The sequence below is a fragment of the Cricetulus griseus genome, chromosome 4, assembly GCF_003668045.3.
Source record: "Cricetulus griseus strain 17A/GY chromosome 4, alternate assembly CriGri-PICRH-1.0, whole genome shotgun sequence".
In the NCBI taxonomy this organism is placed as follows: Eukaryota; Metazoa; Chordata; class Mammalia; order Rodentia; family Cricetidae; genus Cricetulus; species Cricetulus griseus.
The window spans coordinates 118382573-118402861 of NC_048597.1; the positions used below are offsets into that span (position 1 = coordinate 118382573).

A 20289-nucleotide genomic window follows, 5' to 3' on the forward strand; every position below is an offset into this window, starting at 1 on the left:
CTGTTATGAAACAACAGTGATTTTTGGCTTTTCTCTTTCTGAGTTAAAAAGAAATTTATATTTTCCTAATTATATAAAGACACGATTTGGGCATATAGTTACATCACCTGTAAAATACATAATTCATTTTATTTTTGCCATCCTATCTAAAAAATTATATCCATGTCATAATACAATTTCATATTACTCTTTTTTAAACTTTAAAAAAATGCTTCAGCTTAAATGAACATGCCACCATCCTTCTAAGCCTTTGTTCTTTTTATTTGGTGGCTTTTGCTCATTAACTCCCCAGCCTCTGACTTTTGTACATTTCTTATTTTTCAATTTGTATTGCTTTTTGCTGTATAACTTCATTTTGAGTCACCTACATATTTTAAATCTGGAAATTAATTTAAACAGTAAGTGGAATAAAATTAAGCCAAATAGTGTAGTTTTGTTTTCCATATTTTGCTATTCTTATGAGCCAGGAGATCTTCCTCTAGAAGAGCAGCCAGTGTTCATAGCTCCAACCCTGCTCAATATGATTTTTGTAAGCAAAGATGTTGAACAAATATATTTGAATAATACATAATTATCAGTATAGAACATTGTTGCAAGCTAAACAGGAAAAAAGAAAGTGTGAAAAAGTCAATACAGAATATTAATTTTAAAATGTTAATTGTTATAAATCTATTCTCTTGTCTTTCTTAAGACAATAGGAGCTGCATTCTTTATTTGAATCATAATACAGCTAATAATTATCTTTACTCTTTACCAGCTTGATTCATATATTGCAAGGGATTTTTTTGGTGGGATCATTCAGGGACATTAACACAATGGCCTGTGGGTCCAGTAATCAGATATTCTGATTACTTGTGTCAAGAGCAGTGTTTGTTTAAAGCTAAGTTCCCTCCAAGGTTCTGGTGAGCATCCAGGACCTGCCACTTTGGCTCCAAGGATAATCCTACTCTTGGCAAAGATGGTGCATCCTCTCTAGTTCCACTGTTAGGAAACTGGACACAAGAATTACTGTTGCTGACTGGGACTGAAATCTGTGCTTCTCTTTTAGTCTAACTTTTAATAATGGCTTGTTGCCTTGCACTCTACTTTTTTTTCTCTTAACTCACTTCTGTTTCTCCCCATGATTTCAGTTCTGCTTCTGAACCCAAACAATGTCAGGGACTCTTGAATAGTCTTCCCTCCCCTCCATTCCCTGCCTCTTTCTCATCTCCTATTTTTTCTTTCTCTCTTGCTTTCCTGCTGTCTTTCTTTTGCTTTTTCTATCTTTGCCTAGTCTTCTGGATGATGCTCATGTCTAGTTAAACAGTGTGTGTATATGTGTTTGAATGGTCTTATATGTGTGATTTTTTCTTTGGGGAAGTACCTAATTTATATATTTCTTATATCCTTACTTTCTTCACTTTACATCATTACCAGATAGAGACCTTCAATGGCTGCTGTTTAAAACAAAACCAGAAAAAAAATGTGACATGATATTAGCAAAATGCTGGAATACTGCCAGTTTTCCATGTGAGAGACTTAGGTAATAATTTTTCTTTCAAATTTCACTTCTATAATCATAAATCTTATCAATCACCAGAAGAAATATTTACTATAGTAGAAAAATAAAGTGGGTGAGAGAGTTTGCTCTGGCCACAGAGAAGGGATGTCTCTGCTTGCTTGAGCTTTCATAAAGCTCTAAGCTGGTTTAGGATCTTTACAAGTTAGAATTCAAAGATTTTGGCCAGAGAATGGCTCTGACAAATGGTCCTGGTTTGATGTGCATTACCCCAGAGTCTCTAGAAAACTTTGACTTGCTGATATATTTTAAATGTTCATTGTTTTGCTTTCAATTCTTGTAATATTTGACAGCATTATGACACTTCTTTCATTCTTTCATCCAATTTTGTACTTCAGACTATTTTTCATTTATTTTTAAAAAAATTGGGGCTGGAGAAATGGCTCAGTGATTGAGAGTGTGTATTGTTCTTGGAGAGGAGTTTGGTTCCAAGCATCCATTTTATAATTTTATTTCCAGGGGATTCACTGCCTCGTCTGGCTTCTGTAGGCATTTATGCTCATATGTTCATAGTCATGTGCAACACAAAAACACATAACAAATAAACAAAAGTGTAGAAGAGGTCTTTTCTTTCTTATTTTACTAATTGCCCATCTCACACTTTTGCAAAAGTGGACACACAAATTGACCAAACATTTGAAACTTTACTTCTTAATTCATCATTAGACATTTGCATCAGTGTCCTACTTAAGCTTAATATTTTATATGGAAAATTTAGTAATCAATAGACTCCAGTTTGCTACAAAACTATAAAATTTCTTTAATTTGACAATTTAAATGTTCACTGATATTGTGCCAAAAGTCTGAATACCCAAAGCACCAAGAGACCAGATCTGATGCAAAAGCAAAAAGTCTTTTTAATTATGAGGTAACTGGGGTTCTCCCTCAGTCCAACAAAGCAGGTGGAATAGGAGGAACCCCAAGTCACATTGGGGCAGGGCATGTTTTGGGGGTATATCAAGGAGGAAGGGTTCCTGGGAGTCTGCTAGTTGTATGGTAACAGTTTCAGGATTGGTGCACCTCCAGTCTGGGGGAACCTGTCCTGAATTGATTGCAGCTACAAAAAGGTTGCTATGCCTGGAGGCCATCCCAGGGCCATTGCTATGGTTACTTCATCCCACTATTGTCAGTAGAGCACATCCAAAACTTGCCAGCTAACTTCTGATTGGTTTCTTATCACTTGGAGGGTATCTGGCAGTTTCTTCCCAGTAATTAGGATAAGGTTGGGCAAGGTTGGGGAGATCAGCACATCCTGCTGAGTCAGGAGCCTATCTACATCTTGGTTGGTCTTTTCTTAAGCCTGTCATGACTGCCAGAGCAGGGGATTGTGTGAGGGTCTGGGCCCTCCCCTAAAATTTATGGTTAAAATTCATTGTATTAAGCATGGGAAGGATTATTAAATTACAGAAGTCTGTGTCATCTGTGGGGAAATGCTTGCCCTATTAGAGGAACAGTTTACAAGGACTGTTTCCACCAATGCAATATTTTTGAGTAGTTTCTGTTTTCAGTTTTTGTTCTAGCTACCAGTTATGAATACGGAGGGAAAAAACAGATATAAAATGGGGAGACAGATACTGGAAGTAACACAAAATAATGAATAAGGTAACTTCAGAATGATGGATGCCAAGAACCTTGAGACAAAAGAGTAGAAAGGACTGGAATATCCATATGCTAATGAGAATCTTTTTTGTTACATTAGCAAATCACACAGACTCAGAATTATGAGGTACTTTCCTATTTGCAAGGGATTTTTTATGGGTATTAATTTCTGCCTTATTGGGTTATGGAACTAAATATTAATATTCTGATTTTACAGAAAAAACAGTTAAGGCTCAGAATGCCACTTATTCTAAATTACTTAGCTAACAGATATTGAGGGAAGGCTTTTAATACTGTTTTTCAATTTCAAAAAACAATGCACTGTCTTTTAGACATGTTACATTTTTTACTCTTTCTGTATCTCAATAATAGTATCATATTACAAGCACAATTTATGTTTGTTAAACCAATTTCCCAAACCTGGTGCATCTATATTACTGCGCTCTATTGTCACTATAGTGCTTTATTTTGGCCACTGCTTTCAATTAAGAATGTTTTCTTTAAGTATATGTTTTTTGTTTTCTTTTTTTTGTTTTTTGTTTTTTTGTGGCAGTATTAGAGGTTGAAACCACAGTCTGTGACATGATAGACAATGATAATTGTGGCTATGGAAGTACTTTCCTGATTTCAAATGCAAGATTGTATGTCAAGAAACAGGATTTGAAAGGTTAAGGAAATGGTCAAACAGAGAGGAGACTAAAAGGATCAGTATTAACACAAGGCACACCAAGACCAAGATCTCAGCACAAAGGAGATTTGCCACAGAGGGGAATAAGAGCCAAAGACAGGAGATAGAGGTCAAGGGATTAGGGGAAATGAACAAAGGGCAGGGGGAATGAATATTTGCCCTGGAAGGACGAAGGACTGCCTCTGGATAGGTAAATGGCAGTTTTAGGAAACCTGTGTTAGGATGAGTTGGTTTGTTTGGATTGGGCATGTAAATTAGGGTAGTCATAAGGGGGCTTTTGATTGCTGGACTTCAATACTTTAATAGCTAGACTGGGTAGTCAGCCTCAGGAAAGGGAAGTGGCTAAATAAGGGGATAGACCTTGGTAGCGAGCTTTAGGAATGTACTCTAATGGTTTTTAAGCAAAGAAGAAGGAATGAGGGAAGGGCAAGGCCTGTCAGAGTCATGGTTGTCATGTTATCACCCCTTCAGAGACTACAGAATAAAGAGGAACAGATAAAAAAAATCATCATGCAATTGATAATTGGGCTAGAGTATTCTTAGCTATAAAGGAAGTTATTTAATCAACAAAATTTCAATATAGACTGAAGGTTAGATGACCATCTACTATCAATAACAGCAAAATAGTTAGGGATGAAGGGTTATGATGTTTGCTGCCCTCAGATGAGATGTATGTTTCATGTGTTGTATGTATCTGTGTGTATGTACATTGATGAAATCATTTTGGATTTTAATATTTCCCTAATTTCCAACTTCCCTCTAAGCTATAAATTATGTCAAGGAAAGAAAGTATAACATTTGTTACATAAAGTTAAACTGTAATTAAATAATCAAGTGTCCCAAAAAACTTGCTTTTGGTTTTACTAGGTTGGAACCCCAGTTAAAAAATCAGCAAAAATCCTGAACTAAATTAGTTTGTCAAACACAAGTGCAATAAAGACCTTGTGGTTTCACCTTATAATTGAGAGCATTTTTTAGTATTCTTAGTATTTCTTAGTATTCCCAATAAAATAATATATTGCATAATTAGTGTCTTGATTAGAAATTATCCTGTGGGAATTTTGGGGGGGGGGGCGTTCTATTTTCTCACTTATAACATGATATTGTGACATAGACTTTGGAGATTTTCCATGTGAACATTATCCTATCATGGTCATCTAGTATCTTGCAGCAATCGTTAGAAAATATTTCTGTCTACACAGAAAATACAATGTATATAATAATAATAATAATAATAATAATAATAATAATAATAATAAAATTTTATTATTTTATAAAATAATAATAAAATTGCCAACTAGTTCTATTGCCTAGCTTACCTACTTCCTTGAAAATGCAGTAAGAGACAACCACACTGGCATATATAATTTTCTTTTTCAAATACTTTTGCTACTATATTATGGTAATTTTATATTTCCCCGATACTTTGCCTGAATTCAGAGGCCTCATCAATCGCTGACTTATTCCCCTCTATCTGAGCTTTTGGTCACTTCCCTGGGATTTTAAATAGCAAGGGAGTTATTTTTTTTTTGTAGTCATTACACAATGCTGCCATCAGCAATAGTGGTTGACTGTTTTGTACTCCCACATGTACAGTGAGCTAAATGAAATCTTCACATAGAACAAGCCATCATGCTAAGTGAATGCTTTAATCACAGAGCCAGGTCCAGCTGGCTTAGTTTTAAATCTTTAAAACTAAGTTACTATATAGAAGTAGCAGAGCTCTAGCCAGTTCTCCTTATACTTACAACTTGTTCTCCTAAACAATTATAAATGTGATTTTATACTTTATCACTTCTATTCTCCCTCCCCCTAATTCCCTGATTTCTATGATGCCCCACAAATTTGATAATTTGGACCTTGTGGTCTTAAACTTGGGAACTAAATTTTTAGTTAAATGGTGGGGTGAAGTTTTCAGAGTTACAAGGGAATAGAAAAGAATCTAAATTAACTGTTGGAGTGTTACTGGGTTGGAAAAACTATGTTGCCCTTTGACATCTTCTTGGAAACTAGATAGGAAATAACAATAATATTTTGGCAAGGCTGGTAGAGAGCTGAGATGAGAAAAATCATCCTGTTTTTTCATTACATAAAAAAATGCCTCTGAATGTAGCTCAAGCTGGCCTGGAACTCACTTGTGATGTTAATCTTATGGTAACCCTCCTGGCCCAGCTTCCCAAGTCATTGGGGTTAAATGTGTGACCCATCACATCTGATAATTTTCACTTTTCATTGTGACTTCTTCTGTTTCACACTAAAGAAAGATTTTGTAAAGATTATAGTGTGTCAATATGTGTGAATTTAGGATACTCATATCTGTAATGTCTTTTTCCTGAGAGTACTAGATTCAGCTGACCTTTTGGATAATGTCATTCTATTTGCTTTCCAATCTTCTAAAGATCCTTCATCATACAACCCTTTTCTCCTTTTTTTTTAAGAATTAGAGTGTTGTGGGAATGATAAAAAAAGTTATGTGAACAAGTTCTCAAAATTAGTGTACTATTTTACTTTTTTTTTTTCAGGTCAGCCAGCCCCAATCCTACAATATACTATTAAATTATGTGGCATTTCATGCTCCCTCCCTTTGCTTCTGTTTTTAATATTTCTCTCAAAAAGGGGATCCTTCCTCATTTTCTTCCCTATCAATAACCCTCCAGTTTAATCATTTCAAAATAGGGAAATGTAAGTGAAAGAGCAGGGTATGCGTGAGGCACCAGAGAGACTCGTTTTTTGATTCGATAAATGTTTATTGTGGCGTCTGGTGGGAAATGAGAAGAGGGAATGATTTTTACCCTTTCTCAAAAGAGAAAGTTAGCATATCCAGCCTCATATACCATTCCTTTCTCACTTGTGCCCAGATTTAAGGGCTCGGATTTTCATAAACATCTCATCTCCAGCATTCCTGCCCATAAGTTTATGGTATGGGTCTTGGTGAAACACTTAAATATTTAGTTTATTTGTTGCATTTTTTGTTCCCGTTACAAAATCAGCTTAAAGAAACAAAGGTTTGTTTTGATTCACACTCTATTATGAAACTTATGACAGTTGCTCATATTGTATCCACACTCAGAGAGCAAAGAGTAGTAAACACCTGTGCTCAGCTCCCTTTTTGTTTTTTATTCAGTCCAGCAATCCTGGTGATAGAATTCTGCCTGCCATGGTTACTGTGGGTCTGCCCATCACAGTCAATGCAGCCTAGAAATCCCTTCATAGACATGCCTAGTGGTTTGTCTCCTAGGGGATTCCAGATCCTATCAAATTGACAATATTAACCATCACACTTGGAATATTGTTTTCTGATTGATTCCAAATTTGCTTATTGGCTTTACTTTGTTCCTCCTTATCGCTGGATTTTGATCCTTTCCTTTCTACGCTCTGTAAAAGGGTCTAATGTACCCATAATGTACCAGCACAGTTGCCACCACCTTAATCTTGTTTGTGAAGGCTTAAGTAAGAATTTGGAGTTAAGAGTTTATATCTGTAAGCAGTTACATTTTTACATTGCCTAGATTCTTATTCTTTGCTTTGTAAATATTAATTATAAACCATTTTTTTTTCTCTGTGGATCTCACAAACACCCTATTCTGAATCTTAGCTCAAGCATGTAGAAATTCTGCAAACAATCTGTCCATATTGGTATATCTTACTATTAGATTTATGCTTTTGATAAAACAAGCTAGAAAACTTTCCTATGAATATACTTTAAAAAACCTTTGTCTTAATAATGGCTTATGCCTTTGATGTTTTAAAAGAAATAATTCAATGAAGAAATTTCAAATAATGATCTGACGATGTTTGCAGAATGCTCTTTCTGTTTACATTATTGACAACAAAAAGTACCTCAATGGTATGGAATGGTCAATTAATAGAAGATACATCAGCTTTGGAGAATGCCAAACAGATGTTTAAAATCATGCACAGATGTAGTTCAGTCCAGGGAATGTTTATAATGTTACAGTTCTAGATCCCTGGGAAACAGATGCTGAGATGGAAATTTACACTCAGAAGATCAAACCTCAGGATCAATGATCCAATCAGGCAAACCTTACTAAGTTTCAAGGCCTAAGACTGCCCATTAATGGCTGTCAGCTCTGCTGAATGAGTCATGTTTTTTTTCACAAGAACCACCACCACATGCATTTATCTGAGCTGGCCTTGCTGAAGCTTTTCCCTTTGAGGATTTGAGATGAGTGGGTGGGGCAGAGTGGGAAGTTAAGTCCCAGTTGATCTTTCCAAAATTACTGTCCTAGGCAAGGAAGTGAAGCCTTTGTAGTTTAACTATTTCTCTCCAAACTGGCTGAGTTTGGATTCATATTACCATGGAGGGCGGGAGAGAGGGGCAGCTTTCACTTGACCTGAAGTCAAACCCAGAGCAAGATTCAACTGAGAGCTGACAGCTATGAACACTCCTAGTGTTATTACACATTACACAAAATGAAACAGCTGAACACAAAGCATTTGTGTTGATTGTGAACATTATGAATCTAACGATGAAAAATCTGTACAGGTCTACATATTTCTGAAAGAGACACAGAAAATGAAAATGAATAAAACTATTTTGCAAAAGTAGAATAAGTCAAAATAACTCTCTCAGCACATAAACTTGGACTCCAGTTTATTTCTCTTAGTAGCTGAAGAATTCATGTTTCTATTGTCTCCTATTTACTCAATTAAAAAAAAAAAGATGAGTTTTGTTGTATTTTTGCATGTCTCAAGCTTATCATGTGGTGTGTTTGGGATGTCTGTCATGGTGTGGTACTGACAAACTCAGCTATATGCTCCAGTATAACCACTATTGATGCTTGGGGGCCAGTCTCCAGACAGCAAAAAGAATCTATCTACCTGATTTCTGTCTGAGGAATTTGAGGGAAAAAGGCACTCACACTCACCTTTGATGGTTTCCTCCTTTATTCTCTATCTTCTTCTGTGTTTTATCTCATGTTCTTTCTATTGTATACTTTTTTTTGGAGCTAATGTTAATGGAGGTTTCTGTTGCATCTGCAACCACTTAGTCCCAAATAAACACAACAAGGCTTCTGTTAATTATAAACTGTTTGGCAATGGCTCAAGCTTCTTATTGGCTAGCTCTCTTAATTATTAACCCATTTCTATTAAGCTATGTATTGCCACAATGGTGTGGCTTACTCATAATGTTCCAGCATGTTACTACTTCTTTGGTTAGATGGTGTCTCCCTGCAATTCTTTTCCCAGAATTCTCCTAGTCTGTTACCCCACCTATATTTTCTGCCTGTTTAGATCCTGTCTGTCTATAGGACAAAATAACTTCCTTCATCAACCAATGAGAGAACTATATATTTACATCCTACCAAAGGACATCCCCCATCAAGCTAATATTCGCCAACAAAGTTCTTCAGGCAATATAGAAATTACAAGGTGGTTACATTCTATTTTTCAAGTGAATGATTACAATGAATAAAAAGTAAAAAAGCACGTTTTACATATCCCTTACATAATTAAATGTTTTACATATTACAGGTAAAAAAACCCAAATTATCCCAAGAACAAAACAAACATTGGTACCCAAGCAATTTGTTATAAATTAACTGTGTAGGCAAGCAATCTATTCTTCTTAGTCATGTCTTTTATTAATAGGCTGCTTTTTGCAGTTAAAAAGAAAGGCCAATCACTTTATTACTTGTCTTAAAAGGTAATGTTTTAAGGAATCTTTAAGATACAGAAATCTAAACTTTTCTACATAAGAATTAGTCAGCTCTACTTTACATCTTTAGTGTGCATATCAACTCACCAATTATATATATATATATATATATATATATATATATATATTAATCAGGATGTTGAGGGAAGAAATGGGTATAAGGAATTAATCAAAACCTTTGGTCATCAAACAATCCTAGCAAGGAAAATAGATGAGGCACTAACAATTTGTTTGCTTGATATTTTTCACCTCAGCTATTTGTCATGGTGAACTTTAGATTGTTTTCTGGGGTTTTTCATTTTAAATCCATTTTCAAAACATTTGATTTAACATGAAGGGATTTTAAAGCTTTGTTTCAGTTAATGATACATACTGAATCTTGTGCCTTTTTTTTTTCAGCATTAAGAGAATTAGAGACAGCCTGGCTTCTGGGGCCTCTGTTGTTTTCCTCATCCATTAACTTCAGATACCATCTATGCAGCTTTTAAGTGAAACTCATAGGCCACGGCTGTGTAACATTCCCTCGTAATTATTTTTATTTATCAAAACTCTGTATATGCTGACATTATTGTTATCAATTAGACAGTACAGTTTAGAAAAGAATCATCTCTTTGACAATACACAGATAAAAATGCCCAGTAGAAGTGGATAGATCTCCATGAGATAAACACACTACATCACAGGCAGTGCAGGTCTCCCCACATCCACTCACACCATGTGGGAGGTCCTTCTGTGTATATGATTGTCTTATTGGTTGATAAATAAAGTATTGTTGGCAAATAGGAGAACAAGATATGTGGGACTAGGAATCAAGGAGGATTCTGGGAAAGGAAGGAGAAAGCAGAGTCACCATGTGAGCCCGGGAAGACAGGACACTTGTCGTTGGCATCCGATAAGATAAGTCTTATAAAATATATAGATTTATGATAATTAAGACTGAGCTAGCAGATGAGAAATCCTAGTCATTGGCCAAGCAGCATTTGTACCTAATATAAGTCTCCCTGTGTTACTTGGGACCTTAATGTGGTGGCGGATGGAACTTGGGTGGCCTGGAGAAAAGGGCCCATGTAGCAGCAGGGCTCTGGGGGCTTGGCAGAAAGACTTATTGTTACACATATTCAACAAAATCCTAGAAGAAAACTTTCCCACCCTAAAGAAAGTTATACCAATAAAAGTACAAGAAGCTTACAGGACACCAAATAGAGTGGACCACAAAAAATGTCCCCTCACCATATGATAATCAAAACCCCAAACATAGAGTAAAGAAAGAATATTAAAAGCAGATAAGGAAAAAAAGTCAAGTAACATATAAAGGCAAACCTATCAGAATTACACTTGACTTCTCCATGGAAACTCCGAAAGCCAAGGGTCCGGGATAGATATTCTCTGAACATTAAGAGACAATGGATGCCAGCCCAGACTACTATACCCAGCAAAGCTTTCAGTCACTATAGATGATGTAACAGATATTCCATGACAAAACCAGATTTAAACAATACATATCCACTAATCCAGACCTACAATAAATTCTGAAAGGAAAATTCCAGCCCAAGGAAGTTAAGTACACTCACAAAAACAGGCAATAGATAATCCCACTTCACTAACAGCCAAAAGAAAAAAAAAAGGTGGGGAGAATCCACACGCAATACCACTACCATCAACAAATCCAAACAAACAAGAATTAACAATCAATGGTCATTAATATCATTCATTATTGATGGTCTTACCTTGACTATAAAAAGACACAGGCTAACAGTGTGCATACAAAAAAAAAGAATCCATTCTTCTGCTACATACAAGAAACATACCTCAGCTTCAAAGACAGATGCTATCTCCGAGTTCAGGGTTGAGAAAGGACTTTCCAGTCAAATAGACCCAAGAACTAGCTCGTGTAGCCATCCTACTATATCTAACAAGTGAGGCTTCATACTAAAATCAATCAAGAGATGAAAAATTTTATTTCATATTCATCACAGAAAAAATCCATCAAGATGAAGTCTCAATTCTGAACATCTATGTCCTAAATACAAAGACATGCACATTTGTAAAAGAAACAATAGTAAAACTCAAATCACACATAAAATCTCACACACTTATAGTGGGAGACTTCAACACCCTATTCTCACCATTAAACAGAACCAACAGACAGAAACTTAACAAAGAAACAGAAGAACTAACAGAAGTTATGACCCAATGGGGCTTAGCAGACAACTATATAACACTCCATCTAAACACAAAAGAATATACCTTCTTCTCAGCCCAATATGGAACCTTCTCTAAAATTGACCACATACTTGGAAACATAACAAACATTAACAGATACAAAAAAATCAGAATAACTCTCTCTCTTTATCTTATCAGACCACCATACTTCAAAGTTAAAATTTAACAACACAAATTGCAGAAAGCCTACAAACTCAAGGAAATTGAAAAATTCACAATTGCACCATTCCTGTGTCAAGTTAAAAATAAAAAAAAGAAATTAAAAACTTCCTAGAATTCAATGAGAATTAAGACACAACATACCCAAACTTATGGGACACTTGGAAAGCATTACTAAGAGGAATTTTCATAGCACTAAGTGCCCTCATGAATGAACTGGAGAACAGTCGCACTTGAGAATGCACAGCACAGTTGAAAGTTCTAGAATAAAAAGAAGCAACCTCACCCAGAGTAGTAGACACCAGGAAATAATCAAATTGAGGGCTGAAATCAATAAAGTAGAAAAAGTAAATAATACAAACAATCATTGCAACAAATTGTTGGTTCTTTGAGAAAATCCACAAGATAGGCAAACATTCACCAAAATAACCAAAAGGCTGAAAAAGAACATGCAAATTTAAAAAATCAGTAAAGAAAAGGGGGACAGAACAACAGAAACTGAGGAAATTCAGAGAATCTTCAGGTTATACTTTTAAAATGTGTACTCCACAAAATTCAAAAATCTAAAGGAAATGGAAAATTTTCTGGATAGATAGCACTTACCAAAATTAAATCAAGAACAGGTAAGCAATGTAAATACCATGCTGGGAAAACCCACAAAAATAGGTGACCTGAACATGGACCTCAGACTGACAGCTTGGATACCAGCATAGGACAGAACTAGGACCCCTGCATGTGGGTGTCACTTAGTAGGCCTGGGCAGTCTATCTGGCCCCTGGTAATGAAATAGCATTACACCTAGTGTATAAATGGAGAATGCTTCACCCATTTTATGGAGCAGAAGACGGATGGGTGTGGAGCATGGGAGAATGGGAGAGAGAGGGAACTGGGTTTGATATATAAAATAGGATTTTTACTAATTTAAATGAAAAGGTTAAAAATGTAGCATCGTGGTGAATGATGTTGTGTCAACAATGACTGGTTAAGCAAATATGTACATAACAATATGTCTGTATTCTTCAAAAATAAAAAAAATCAAGTGTCAGAGATGCTTGCTTATGAACCAATCGTAACAATTGTAACAACCCCATTGTAGATTTATCGAAATGTATTCAATCTAGGTTTTCTTAAAACCTGATTTTTTAGTTAATAATACACACACAGAATAAACAGTCCTATAATCTGGTTATCCTGATTAAATACTTGTTATTTGCTTCAGTAGGAATTTGATTCTTTACCACTGCACAGCCTTTGCTACTAATCTTTGCTTCTCTGGAATTTTCAAATTTAAAGTGACATTGATTAAGTAGCAGTGATTAAGTTCTCTGAGGAAGGTCTCTGGGAATACCTCTATCCATGGAAATTATGGTTTTTGGATGCCACCAACATAGCTCACAATCTGAACAAGGCCAGTTAAGAATGGAAGCCAGAATCCATGTATTTGCATAGCGATCACCTTCCTTACTCAAACAGCAGGTAAAAAAACTGATAAAAGTTCTGGTATTGAAAAGATGAGAATACTTACCAGTAGCATGGCTCCAAAGTTCACAAGATACTGCCACATGTTCATAATGTTGCAGATGGCATAACAAGATAATGCATGGTTGAGGTGCACTGCATTTTAATGCATGAGGTGCCCTGAAGTACACTTTGTAAACAGCATATCTCTGTCAATTTTTTTTTTTAAATTCATACCATGCTGTGGTTGCCTTCCGGGTTTGTTGTCTTCCAGAGTAGCCTGCCACAGTGCTGGAGAATGAGGGTTGGGGATATGATGAGCACTTTGTCATCTAACAATTTAGCATCCTAAAGACTGGGTGGTTTTATACATGCTTCCCTGTGTCTGTTTGTTGCTCAACATTGGTGGCTAATTTTTAAAAAATAAATAAGAATTTGTCAGCTCCCACCTGATAAGTCAGTAGTATCATAATTTATTTGCTTTGAGTAAAAAGAGATTCCAAAGATCATTGAAGGGTATGAAAAACAACACATGCATTATTACATGAGTATATATCTACTACTATATACATCATATATGATGTTGGTTATACATGGACACATTTTCAGCTATGCATAACTAATTATTTGCCTATTTATTGACAGTTTTATTTTTCATCTGATCATTATTTATTACTAGTGTTTTCTTGCTATTTAAAAATATTTCATGGAAAAATCACTCTGAAAGGTATATTATGGAATATTTGTGCTAAGGAATTGAGCAACTTGTATGGTTTTCTAAATATAACATCGGCATGCATATACTTTGATTTTCTTTTGTTCTCAAGTATTTTTCAATGTATTTTTTGTATATTCCTCTGTTAATCACATAATCTCTCTGGTTGGTGTTCTTAATTCAGGTCTTAGCATTATCAAGTCTATTTTTTCTAGTGTTGATTTACTGCATATACTTCACTTTTGCTTTCCAGCTATTATCCATTCACTACCTGCTTAGCCATCCTATCTTCTCCACCATTTATCCATTATAGTTCATCTTCTGGGGAAGGGAGAGACTTACTTCCCTTTGTTGTTCTTTTTGAACACCTCATTTTCTTCAAACAGTCTCTCAAGAAAAGTAGAAATTAATTTTCTGTATCTCCTAAGGTTGTTTTGTGTCCTTCTGTGATAGTGTAATCACAAGGTAATACAATGAACTTCGAGGCCCCACGAGAGAGGATGTCTATTGGTTCTAACATCCTTATATATTATATAAATGTAACCTGGAAAGATTGATGATATTTGTACAACAAGAATGAGTGCTATGAAAGAAATATTGGCTCCACAAGCCAGGCATTTTGCTGGTGATAAATATGAATGAACCAATAAATAAAACACTTCGTCTATAAGATATTCACAGCTAAGTTGAGATGGCTTAATAAACAGAGACCACAGTCTTATTTCATGAAAGAAATATTGACTATTTTACTTATAGCTAAAGGATTCCAGTATTTAAGGCAATTTTTTTAAAAGAGATGAATTATCAGTGATTTTTAAAATTCTGACTTTATATTTACTCATTAATGAAATCAATTTCAGTATAATTCTGTTTTTTGAGAACAATGTATTCCCATAACTCTAAATGTCATCCTGATCTTGTGATATGTGAAAATAAGTATTGTCTATTTGTTTCAAGTGATTTATTACAAATAAGGGTTTGAATTGAGCATAGTAGAGTGATGGGAATTAGAACTGTTTGAGCTGAACTACTTTCTCTGTGTCTTCTGAGTTTTGAGATAATGTATATAAGAACATCTTTAATTTTGATTCATAACATATGTGCAGAAATAAACTGATCGTTAGTTTTAATTTTTCACTTGGATTGTTCTTTCCTTATCTTCTTCAATTTAATGATTATGGGGATACAAATCTTTACAATTAACTAAATAAAATAATTTGTAGAGAATTGTCATACACAGTACACTATTCAAAACAACTCAGTTTTTCTTTTATGATAGGAAAGTAACTTTAAAATAATACTGTGTGCCTGAGATGATTTGAAAACAGATAGTCATTGTGCTTTCAGGGACAGAGGTGTTTTTTAAAGCAACAAAGATAACTGGTTGATAGAGTCCTATACACACGGTAGTTTTCATTTGGTTGCCTATGGTACAATTACTTACTTTTTATTGTTTCGATGGATATTTAAGGTCAGACACTAACAAGAGAGCATCCATGAGCATACTCTACTGTCTTTACATCTGTGTATTCCACATAACTGTGAGGGTATTGTCATTCCTATGAGCATTGATGCCAGTTACAAGCAATAATTTTTTTGTTTTTTGTTCAAAGATCTGAAGTTTTAGGATATATATATATATATATATATATATATATATATATATATATATGAGAACTTGTTTGTTTGTTTGTTTGTTTGTTTTTTGGACAGTCCTGGGTGAGGCTGTATCTTTAGAAGTCAAAGAAGTCAGCCTTGTTTATTGTGCAGTTTTCTCAAGAAACCTATAATGAGTTCCACATGCTGGTGCTGACATGTGGGCAACCCAACTGGCTACTTGACTGATAGTCCTTTTGCTTATAGTATCTAGAGCATCAAGGGAATGTCCACCAGTTAACAAGGATATCAAAGTGCTCCATCCTTCCACATATTTGCTTATTTAGAGGAAAATGAACAATATGTATGATAAGAATCTAAATAACTAACCTGAATATAAAATGGCTGAAAGACACATAAGAAAGTGATCAACATACTTAGCCATCAGGGAAATGAAAATCAAAACAACTCTGAGATACCATCTTACTCCTGTCAGAATGGCCAAAATCAAAAATACCTATGACAGTTTATGCTGGAGAGGATGTGGAGAAAGGGGACCACTTCTCCACTGCTGGTGGGAGTGCCAACTTGTACAAACACTTTGGAAATCAGTATGGCGATTCCTCAAGAAAATGGGAATCAGTCTATCACAAGATCCAGCAATTCCACTCTTAGGCATATACCCAAAAGAAGCACATTCATACAACAAGGACATCTGTTCAACGATGTTCATAGCAGCACTATTTGTAATAGCCAGAAACTGGAAGCAGCCAACATGCCCTTAAACCGAAGAATGAATAGACAAAATGTGGTACATTTAAACAATGGAGTACTACTCAGTGGAAAAAACAATGGAATCTTGAAATTTGCAGGAAAATGGATGGATCTAGAAGAAACCATTCTGAGCGAGGTAACCCAATCACAAAAAGACAAAAATGGCATGTACTCACTCATATGCAGATTTTAGACATAGAGTAAGGATTACCAGCCTACAATCCACACTGCCAAAGAAGCTAATAAACATGGAGGTCCCTAAGAGAGACATACATGAACCCCTGGAGAAGGGGAGAGGTTCAAGATCTGCTGAGCAAATTGGGAGCATCGGAAGATGGGAAAGGGAGCTAGGAGAATGAGAAGGGGAGAGGAAAAGGGATGCCAAGGACATGAGGGAGCAGGAAATATGAGTCAGGGGAAGAATACAAGATAACAATAATGGAGATATAATAATAGAAGGAGACATTTTTGGTTTACAGAGAAATCAGGCACTATGGAAATGTCTGGAGATCGACAAAGATGACACCAGCTAACTATCTCAGAAACGGAGGAGAGGCTACCTTAAATACCCTCCCCTGATTATGAGATTGACGACTGACTTATATGCCTTCATCCAGCAGCTGGTGGAAGTAGAAACAGACACCCATAACTAATCACTGATCTGAACTGGAACCCAGATGCAGAGATGGACCAGTGAAGAGCACAGAGGTCCAAACCACGCTGGTGAAACACACAGAAACAGCTGACCTGAACATCCGGGAACTCTTGCTCCCCAGTCTGATAGCTGGAATACCAGCACAGGACTGATCCAGACCCAAGGAACATGGGTTTCTGTGAGGAAACCTCAGAAATCTATGGGACCTCCTGTAGAAGCCCAGTATTTATCCCTAGCATAGGTGTGGACTTTGGGAGCCCAGTCCATATAGAGGAATACTCCCTGAGCCAAGACACACAGGGGTGGGCGTAGGCCCTAGCCCAAAAGAAATGAAAGACTCTGATGACACCCTATGGAAGGCATCACCATCCAGGGGGAGCAGAAAAGAAATGTGCCAGATAAGGTTTTAGTTGGGGGGGTGGTAAGGGAGGACGGGTGGGAGAAGGGAACTGGGATTGTCATGTAAAACAATCATGTTTCTCATTCAAATTTAAAAAGTTGGAAAAAAAAAGTAATTTTAAAGTATTTTAAACCTACTTTAGCAGCATCTCACTCCTGCCTAGAACCGCAGGGAGAAGCAGGATCCTCTCATCTTTCTCATGAATGTTTGGTTTTGGGAGAAGTTTTGGTGAAGAATGTCAGAATGGATTTTCAAACATATAATTATTATATATTGCAAGTGTGTCTCAATAAGCTGTAAAAGATAAGAGTGTTGGGAAGAAATAGTGAATAATATAAAATTAAAGGAAAGAAAACTGAGTCATTTAAGCAAAATAAAGACAAAACATTACACACTGGATTATTTAATTATAAAAGCATTTCTAGCGGATCACTTGGAGCACAAAACCAAGTTTCAGTGAACATCATCTGTGTTGTTTTTCCTTTAACATTCTAGAGAGCTGGGCTAATCAATACTACTGTTATTATTTCTGGATGTTTCTATCGTTATATAGTGTATGTTAAAGAGTAATCTCATAACAGGCCTTTGTAAACTGAGTGATGGCAGTAAGTCATATTGGTATTTAACCTTGAACATCAAATCTACAAAACCAAAGTTAGTGTGAAATATTTTAACTAAAGGACTTTTTATCATTAAATTTTTTACTTATTTTCATGTCACAATAATTGTAAAGATGTCTTTGTCAAACTGACTTCTTTGTTTGGTTATCACAATGCCAATACTATAGAAAAGTCTTAAACTATTTGATGTTTTTAGAGTGAATATTAAAAATAATGTTGTTGACTGTTCTGTTTCTTCCCTTCATGAGGGAAGGAATATCCCAAGTAGGATAGAGGTAATGACAATAAATTAATTCATACACTACATAGATTGTGTGCACTATAATAGGGCATTAAGAATGGGATGAGATTTTGGAAGAGTAATCCCTCAGGATCTTTCTAAACTGAAAAGAAAAGAATTAACACAGTCTGTCAAACTTTGTAGGAATATTCTTCAGTCTATTTATTGGTGTATGATGACATGTACAGATTTCCTCTCAGAGTGGGTGATTGTACAGGGGACATTAAAATGAAAAACAAAGGAAAAATCTAAACTGAAAAATTGTGTAATTAATATTGTCAACTTGAAATAAACCTAGAATCACCTAAGAGACAAGCCTATGGCCACACACGTGAGGGGGGAGCAAGTTAACTAAGGATGGAAGAACTGTCTTGAATGTGGGTGGCAATGTTCCATGAGTTGGTCCATAGACTGAATTACTCAAAATTTTCCCTCAGATCATCCCCAACAAAGGGTAACTCTGTGCCTTTGATTACTCCATAATGCATTACTATAAGGCCGAGTTTCTTTTTCTAGGACAGTTGGGAATGAGTACGTTAAGAAGACAAATATCTTAATTCTCTCTACTCAGATTGCTACTCTACTTTTGGCTTCTTCCATTTTTGTGGTTGAAATAATGCTAGTAATAGGTTCTACAATTTTTTACTTGTTTTTGTTTCTTTTTTTCCATGGAGTCTATTTAAATTGCATGGTTTACTCTGTTATGCTAATATAAACACTTTATTTCCACTGGATAACTTGATGATTTTACCTACACATGCACCATAGATTATCTTTTTAATAGCTACTTTCCACTTAATGAATGTGTATTTGTCCCCATCCTTTAAAGGTTAGTGAAATCATAATGAAAAAGAAAAAGTTGTTTGTGTTATTTAAAGAATGATGTATTAAAGAAAAATAATTTCTAGGTTATTAGTATTTAAAAATCTTCCACTCTGAGCATCAGGGGGAAGAAAGAGATGAATGGAAAGAGAAGAGTAGAGTTTTTGGGCAGTAAAAATATTCTGAATATATTATAAAAATGGTAATATATTAGTCAATGGTAATAGGCAGCAAACATCAAGAATGAACCCCAATGTGAATTGTGAGGTCTTTGTGATCACAGTGGGTCAGCATACAGCTGTTGCATAATAAATAAACCCTTCATTTGTAGATACATGCTAGAGGAAAGAATGCATCTGTGGGGTACAGAGGAAATATTGGAAAATATCTTTACATTCTATGATTTTTTGTCCCAAACCTAATACTGGTGTATAGAATAGAGTTTTCAAAAATTAAAATAACAATCAAATTTCCCCTAACATCTTAAAAGCATGGGAATTAATTTAAAAATAATTCTTTGATTTAAAAGAAACTTATGTAGGAAATTTGGAACCTCAGGAAAAAATGTCACTTGCTTTGTTTACTTGCGATTGTTATGCCAAATTTGAGAGACTCCAAATAGAACACCAAGGAGCCAACTCTCTGATGCAAAAGCAAAGGTTTCTTTAATAATTAATTAGTTAACTTTATTAACTTAGGTATTCCGTCCATCCAACACAGCAGGTAAAGCAAAAAGGACACTTAGGTATTGCTGGGCAAGGGATTTATAGGGGTAGAGCAAGGGGAGTGGCTGGGGTCCACAACAGTGTTGGGATTGGTACACTTCCGGGCTTAGGTGACCTGTCTTGTGTTGATTGGTCAATTGTTTGCTATGGCCTATAGGCCCTCCCATGGTGGCCGCTATGCTCTGTATGCCACTGTTACTATAAAGCATATCCAGAGACCTCCAGCTAACTTCTGATTGGTTCCTTACCACATGGAGGGTTCTGACCTCCTAGTGACTAGGAAGTTGGGCAAGGTCAGGAAGCTTAGCCCATGTTGCTGAGTCAGAGGCCTACATCT

At 35.6% G+C, this 20289-nt stretch overlaps 1 protein-coding gene across 2 annotated transcripts in view; it reads left to right on the forward strand.

Annotated features, from left to right (window-relative positions):
• The window catches only part of Gucy1a2 (guanylate cyclase 1 soluble subunit alpha 2), a 338698-nt gene that overhangs the window by 69537 nt on the left and 248872 nt on the right, over positions 1 to 20289 (forward strand). The window lies entirely within an intron of this gene.